Source organism: Podarcis gaigeae (genome assembly GCF_964106915.1).
Source record: "Podarcis gaigeae genome assembly, chromosome: 6".
NCBI classification, from domain to species: Eukaryota; Metazoa; Chordata; class Lepidosauria; order Squamata; family Lacertidae; genus Podarcis; species Podarcis gaigeae.
In genome coordinates, this window is record NC_139682.1 from 57,957,748 (window position 1) to 57,965,443 (window position 7,696).

Here is a 7,696-nt window from a genome sequence, read left to right on the forward strand (position 1 = left end):
TTTCAGAGAGCTGTGCAGACCCTTATGCAATGCAGGGATTTGGGAATGTGTCATAACGAGCTTGAAAATGAGAGGAAGTTTAACTTTCCTCATTAAAAAAAGAGAGATCATGATTTATTGCTGTAAACAGAAAATGAAGGGATGATCGAATAAAAAAGTTAATTAGGCTGGAAAATGAGCTCTCTCTCGTCGTCAGGGCTCTGGACCACTTTTGAATTCTCCCAGAAGGTCTGGTTTCCATCACCCCTAGGAAGAAAGCTTTGTTTTTATCACCTAAACTGACATTCTGATAGGAGTAGCTTTGAACTGTAATTTGTCTTTATATTATTTCTAAAATGCTATTTGTGTGTTTATACGTGTTGGCAGTGGTGCTCTTGCATTGTCTGCTTTTTCTGTGGGGGACTATTAATCAAACAATCAGGTCCCAATTAATCAAAGTCACCTTTAGATTTCAAGGTCCTTGTCTTTATTGCTTCCTGAGTCTGAGCTAAGGGTTCAACAAGGAAACAATGACCCATCCAAAAGGTTGAACCTTTCAGAAGTGTCCTCTCCCACCCCACCTTTGGGTACATACCTAGAGAAAGGTATCCCTTGATGGCATTTTGTGATGCAAACTCGGAACTTTTTGGCTACCAAATGGAGGATGTGGTATATCCTTTTCAAAGAGGCACACATACTTTGCCTGTTTATTTTGGCTCTCCTCAATCAAAGCCTGCTGTGATTTTGCTATACTTAAAATTAACAATCTGTGTTATGGCCCCCTGTATTAAATTACTCTGATGGTTCCCCCTCAAATCTTGGCTTGAGAAATAGTAAGAGCAGGAAGGTAACCTGAACTTTTGCCTTGTTGTTGCCACAGTGATTATCTGATGGCAATCAAGTGATAGGAGTTTTCTCTGATCATCTGAAATACTTATAAATGTTCCTTATCCTGTTTGCGATGCACATACGTCTTGACCTCAGTTACCCTTTAAATTGTCTACTAAGTTCTCTCAATCAATTCTTTTAGGTGCACGTTGTGGACAGGATGCAGCTTTCTGCTTCTCTGTATTCTAATCTTTCCATGTGCATAGGAAAGGAACAAAACCTTCAATTTCCCTAGAAGACTGAACTTAAGGTTCCCCAAGCAATTGCATGGGGACCCCTCAGTGCAGCCCAGCCTGAGAGAATGAGGCCTTGATTCCCACAAAATCCTTTGTCACAGCAGTCGCCCATAAAAGGAAGTGAACACCAACTGAAAGCACCCCAAAACAATGCGAATACGGTTTCTGAATAGCATGGATATATAGGCCACGCCCATGCAAGTGAATCACCCAGTCAGGAAACATGCAGAGCCTTTATACTTCTGTACTGGCAGGAGTGTGTGCATGTGAAACTACAGAACCATTCTTCTGGCCAGTAGTGGATGGCACGATGGCTCTGCACTGCTGACCTTGCTGATGCCTTGGCCCCCTGCCCCAACCTAGTATGCAGCAATGACTTGGCCGGAGGGATGTCAAGGAAGTGGTGCAGCCCCATTGCACCACCTGTTACTACTCCAAACACCAGCATTGCTGCTGCTTATCAGGATGGGGTGAGGTGGAGCCACATGGGTGTACCGGTGGAAGCAACAATCCTGTAGGTGCATTCCTGTAGCCAGGGGTGTATCTACTAAGAAACTAAAGAAGCTTAAGCGTCAGGGGCCCCTAATCCCGGAGAGGTCCCAGAAGTAACTTAGTCCACATTGCTTTAACAATTGCTTTAACATGCATGTATACAACATTTTTATCCCCACTAATAACTAGAAAACTGTAAGGCATAAGAAGTTTTTATTCACACCAGTGACTTTGACATGTGGCATAATCCAGTACAGAAATTTTAATCAAAGTCTGAGAAGTAGTACTTAATATTTTTTTTAAAAGATTGTGGCAATCTGCCATGGAACAACCCCATTGAAGATGATAACAGCGGTTACCTAGACCTTGTTGCTGGTTGTGAAGTGGCCCCCATAACAGTTCAAGCTTCAGGGCCCCCCAAATGTAGGTCTACCACTGCTCACAGCCCTGAGTTCACTGTCACCTCGGCCTGTCTCAGGTAAGCAAGAACAAAACTAGTGTTGGAAGCTGCTTGCTGGTTGAGTTTCATATTTATGACTCAGGAAATATGAAACACAGCAGCACCAGTAAGCTCTTCCTAGGTAAAGCTTTACCCAGTGCTGTTCTTTGCCACACACCTATTAAAGGCTCAAAAGCCAGGCCAGAAAATGTTTGGCAACTGCAAGTCCCACAATCAAAATGGTTTCATCTGACTCTTGAGTTGGCGTTTGTATTTCAGGAAGCTTTGGTTAGCATGACGCTGCTTCCGCATATTAGTTTCTAGCACTGGGGCCATGAATCCACATGTAAACACTCTCAGGAATCAACTTTCCAAAGGTGCTGACAACCCTTTATCTTCAGTATAAATGGCCAGCTAGAGACAGCAGTAAAATTCCCACACTTAACAACATTGGCTTACTATGTTTGCTATGGAAAATAAAATGCTTCTTCCAATGGCAGCCGGAGTTCCCACACACTACGTTCAGCACATAGGCAACCCCCTACCCCCAAGCTCCCCTCCCAAGCATTAGATACCCCAGGGAAGGCTGCAATGCCAAAGTAAGTATGAGCCTCTATCAAATGTTAGTGTTTGAATATGGCTATGTGGAGTCTTTTTCAGAGATACATGCAGCCTTTGAAGTATGACTCACATTGCCTTTAACATACTCCCTTGAGATCAACAGCCTTTATGATGGAAATGCATTCTGAGCTGAGCTGGCAATACAAGATGTTATTGCTAAACCTCCGAGTTTATAAAATACATAATGAAATTTAAGTCCGCGCGCCAGGTGGCTTCATGCGAGTTAGTAATGGAGCATTTACTTCTATGTGCACACTGTGATTTCTCCATCTATGTATTTGCTGTATCCTTGATGCATTGAAGGCTATATTATAAAATAAGCACAAATAATGTTAGCATATTAGAAGTGGAATCATCATCTATTCTCCCAAGAGGACAATTTTTTCACAGTTAGGAAGGAGATAACCTAAATGAAAAGGCTATGACCCAGAAAACAGCTATACCCATCACGTGGGCATGACTGTTGGAACCTGCCTGGTTTGTATCAATTTAGAATTGAGCATGGAAACCATATAGGCTGGTATAGATCCCTAGAGATGATGGAAACCACAAACCATTAACTACAACATTGAGGTTTACACACACAGGCGCGCGCGCGCGCACACACACACACACACGCACAGTCCTCAATACATAAGATTGCCAGCTTGGATCTTTGGACCAGTTCTGTATTAGATCTGAACTAGGATTCTTTTAAGTATAAAGAAACTCTTTAGCGGTTTTAGATTCCTTTGGAATGTACTCTAAAAGCTGAAAAAGCACATAGCTAATTTCTTAATATGTTCTATGCCACGGTCAAGGGGCAATTTAAGAGAATATATGTTTCTAGAGATCCACTATATTATGTTTCTAGAGATCCACTGTATATCGAGGATTTATGTTAAGGTTATCAGATTTTTTTCCAATGAATCCGGGGACACTTTTCAACTTCAGTTGAAGGGGGTGGATTTTGTCAGGGGACTGTCCCTGGGAAACGGGGACATCTGGTAACCTTAATTTATGTTGTTTGACGATGCCCATGCTTCACTTCTTTCTCATATCTGCATGTGTTGGATGATGAAGAAAAGGGAGAGAAGGGGGAATAATGAGCCAGGTTTCTGTCTCTTCAGTTTGTACCAAAGACAATAATTGATGGTTCACAATACAAGTGAAAAAAACAACACATTGCAACGGTTAGGAAAGGCAATTCACGCCTTCAAAATACAAGAAGCAACTAGGAAAGGGTTGAACCCTTACTAATGAATTTTTTGGATGGAAAAGTTGTGAGATATTTATGTGTATAAATAAATATGTGTATAAATAAATGTGTATAATTATATATATATATATATTATGTGTATAAATTTATATTATATTATATATATTATGTCTATATATTATGTGTATAAATAAATTCAGGATTTCCCGAACTTGGGTCTCTAGCTGTTTTTGGACTACAACTCCCATCATCCCTAGCTAGCAGGGCCAGTGCTCAGGGATGATGGGAACTGTAGTCCCAAAACAGCTGGAGACTTAAGTTTGGGAAACCTAGATGATAGTTCATGTTGAATACAAAATGTATAGCAAAGACAAAGGATTACAAAAATATGTGTTTTCACAGATCAGAGATGGTGAACTTCTTTCAGCCTGAGGCCCACATTGCCTCCTGGCAACTTTCTGGGGGCCACATGTCAGTGGTGGATGGGGTCTAGAGGTCCTTGAAAGGAGCCTTCTTCTTCATACCCAGAGCAAAAAGTTGAATAAGTAAGACTCTCTGAGTTTAGTGGGCCTTGTGCTGAGGTAAGTGAGTATGGGATTGCAGCCTTAATCTAATCAAGTGGTGCATTTTCAAACCCTCAAATATGCAAAGAAGGCTTTTTAATTATGTGGCAGAATGTTTCAGTTTAAAGGCTCTCAGTAAATGTGCCCTTCAGAATAGTTGGCATGCTGCACATATTCGCTTAAAATGGCATATAGCCACCACCAGAATTTTTACAGGTTCTTGAGACGATTGTGGGTGGATGTTGCCAGGCCAGGAGACATATTTGTGTTTATTGCTTAGGGCAAGAGAAGCTGACCAACCCTAATTACCAAATATTTCTTCACCACAAAGACCCCAGTGTTCTAACCACACATGAATTACTGTCATATTATTTACCCTCCTCCACAGCTGGAGATGGGATTATTTTAGCTGGAACCTGAGGGGCACAGATGATGCCACCTGCTCTGCCTTTGCTGGTGTGTTTCTTTAAAAACTCAAATCCCTTTGAAAAAAACTTGGATACCAAAGAGGCTTTGAACACTTTTTGCTTCATCCATCAAGCACATGAATTTCCACCAGCTGCTTATTCAGTGTGCTACAGTTTTAGGTTTACAGCAGGGGTTTGGAAACTGTGGCCCTCCAGATGGACTACAGCTCCCATCATCCCATTGGTCATGCTAGCTAGGACTGATAAGAGTCAGAGTTTATGGTACAGGGACCCTGGTTTATGGTACTGGGAAGCTTGGATCCTGGGCTATGAATTCTGTACAGCTATTGCTTGCCTTCCAATTACTTTAGCTTCCAGTGGAACCAGAAGTGATAGAATTCTTGAACTGCTAAATATATGCCAGGGTTGTTTTCAGATTTGACAATGCTTAGTTTTCAAAGCAATATCTCATTTAGAAATTTATTCTTGTTCTGCAGTACATGCATGAAAGTGTTTCAGTGACATCGGTGATCTTTGGTTGGTAAAGGTAAAGGGACCCCTGACCATTAGGTCCAGTCGCGGACTACTCTGGGGTTGCGGCACTCATCTCGCTTTATTGGCCGAGGGAGCCGGCGTACAGCTTCCGGGTCATGTGGCCAATAAAGCCGCTTCTGGTGAGCCAGATCAACACACGGAAACACTGTTTACCTTCCCGCCGGAGCGGTACCTATTTATCTACTTGCACTTTGAAGTGCTTTCAAACTGCTAGGTTGGCAGGAGCAGGGACCGAGCAACGGGAGCTCACCCCATCGTGGGGATTCGAACCGCGACCTTCTGATCGGCAAGTCCTAGGCTCTGTGGTTTAACCCACAGGGCCACCCATGTCCCTTTTGGTCTTTGGTTAGTGAATTGTTTTTCTGTGGACCAGCACAGGTGAGATCAGGTTGGTGGCTGGTCCCTTCCAGCCCATAAATAAGCTTCAGTACTTAATGCATGAGATGGGTAGGGTTGTGTGGAAGGAGGAGCTCTCACAAGATCTCACTTCAAGTTGCTGCTGCATGGCCCTTGTAAATGAGACTTTGGCAGGGGGGCAGCAGTTGGGGTGGGGTGGGGCAGTGATCCCTTCCCATTTTGCCTTAGGTGACAGAAAAGGATGGGCAACCCTTCACTTTATGGACCTCATATAGGCCAAAAAGTGTGGAATAGCCAGCCTCATATAATCAATATGCTGAAGTCTAATTAATGCATGAAAGGGTTAAGACTATAGAGTAAGCTGTCCTGCCAGGGTTAGCTATGTTCATTTCCCCTCACTTTGGGAGGAACTAGTTAATCAAGTGTTTGTTCTCATTCCAGTCTATCCGAGATGCTCAAGGAGTAAAGAGGTTTGAGCTGGTTGCTCCAGCTTAGCTTCATGGCTCTCACAAGCCATTCTTGAGATCCTATACCAATAATTTAGTAAGGGCTGCCATACGACATTACCAGGATTTCAAAGGCAGAACTGGTGTCTGGGGGGAATTTCTGAAAGGTGGCATTTTGTTTTGGATATTAGACAAGTCAACCAAAAAGCTCAACAATTTTTGGGGTGTACTGGTTTTCACTTTTTGAAATATGGAAACCCTAAATTTAGGAACTTTCACCACTTTGTAACTAAGCCAGGTTTTACTGCCAGTGCAACTTACTGAAGCACATGAATCTAACCTTTGTTTACTTGTGACTTACCAAACGTGTGGTCCTTTTCTATGCTGTGGGAAGAGGCAAACTTTGGAAAGAATTTTTTTAAGGGACATTTTGGAACTCACTTGAAAGGGGATATATTAAAGTTTTAACAGTCTATATTTCTATGCTTTACTTTGCTGCATATTTTGTGACTTTAAATCTCTGCTCAAGTTCTCTCACCAAAGAGTAGTTACCCCAAACTTAGATCACGACATTCATGAATTCTCTTTACTATACTTCACCCCTCACCAACCAACATGAAGTGGGGGTGAACATGTGCTTAAATGCATGACAGGTCTTAACTGATTGCAGGGGCAGGGGAGTTTAATTCTCACTGTGAAGACAACATGTGGGAAGGAGAGGTGTACCTGTCCACTCCTCCATCACAACCCAAAGGCATGTTTTCTCTTTTGCCCCTACTGTGAGGCTCTGAGTCCACAATGGAGCCACTGGGGAGTTTCCCTGCCTGATGGCCCCATCTTGGTGTGTGTGATGTTGTGCAATTATATAGTAAGGCATGCATCAAGGTTGTTGTTGTTGTTTAGTCGTTTAGTCATGTCTGACTCTTCATGACCCCATGGACTAGAGCACGCCAGACACTCCTGTCTTCCACTGCTTCCTGCAGCTTGGTCAAACTCATGTTCATAGCTTTGAGAACACTGTCCAACCATCTCGTCCTCTGTTGCCCCCTTCTTCTTGTACCCTCCATCTTTCCCAACATCAGGCACTTTTCCAGGGAGTCTTCTCTTCTAGTGAGGTGTATGTATTGGAGGCTCAGCTTCAGGATCTGTCCTTCCAGTGAGCACTCAGGGCTGATATCCTTAAGAATGGATAGGTTTGATCTTCTTGCAGTCCATGGGACTCTCAAGGTATCAACCTCTGAAAAATCTCTGGTATTTGACCCCCTTCTGAAAGTCCAAAAATGTGCTCCCAATTTTTGTGGGGGACAAATGGGCCTGTGCATGTGGGGGCAGTCCGTTTTCTAGGAATCCATACTTTGGGGCCAGTAACTATTGTGCTCTGTTTCAACAAATATACACAGTACAAGAGTCTGCTTTACAAATCACACACAGGGAACATTTAATGCTCACAAAGCACAATCATACGAGCAGAGGGATATCTCTTCTATGCTGGTGGGGTTGTAAGACTCATGGAAT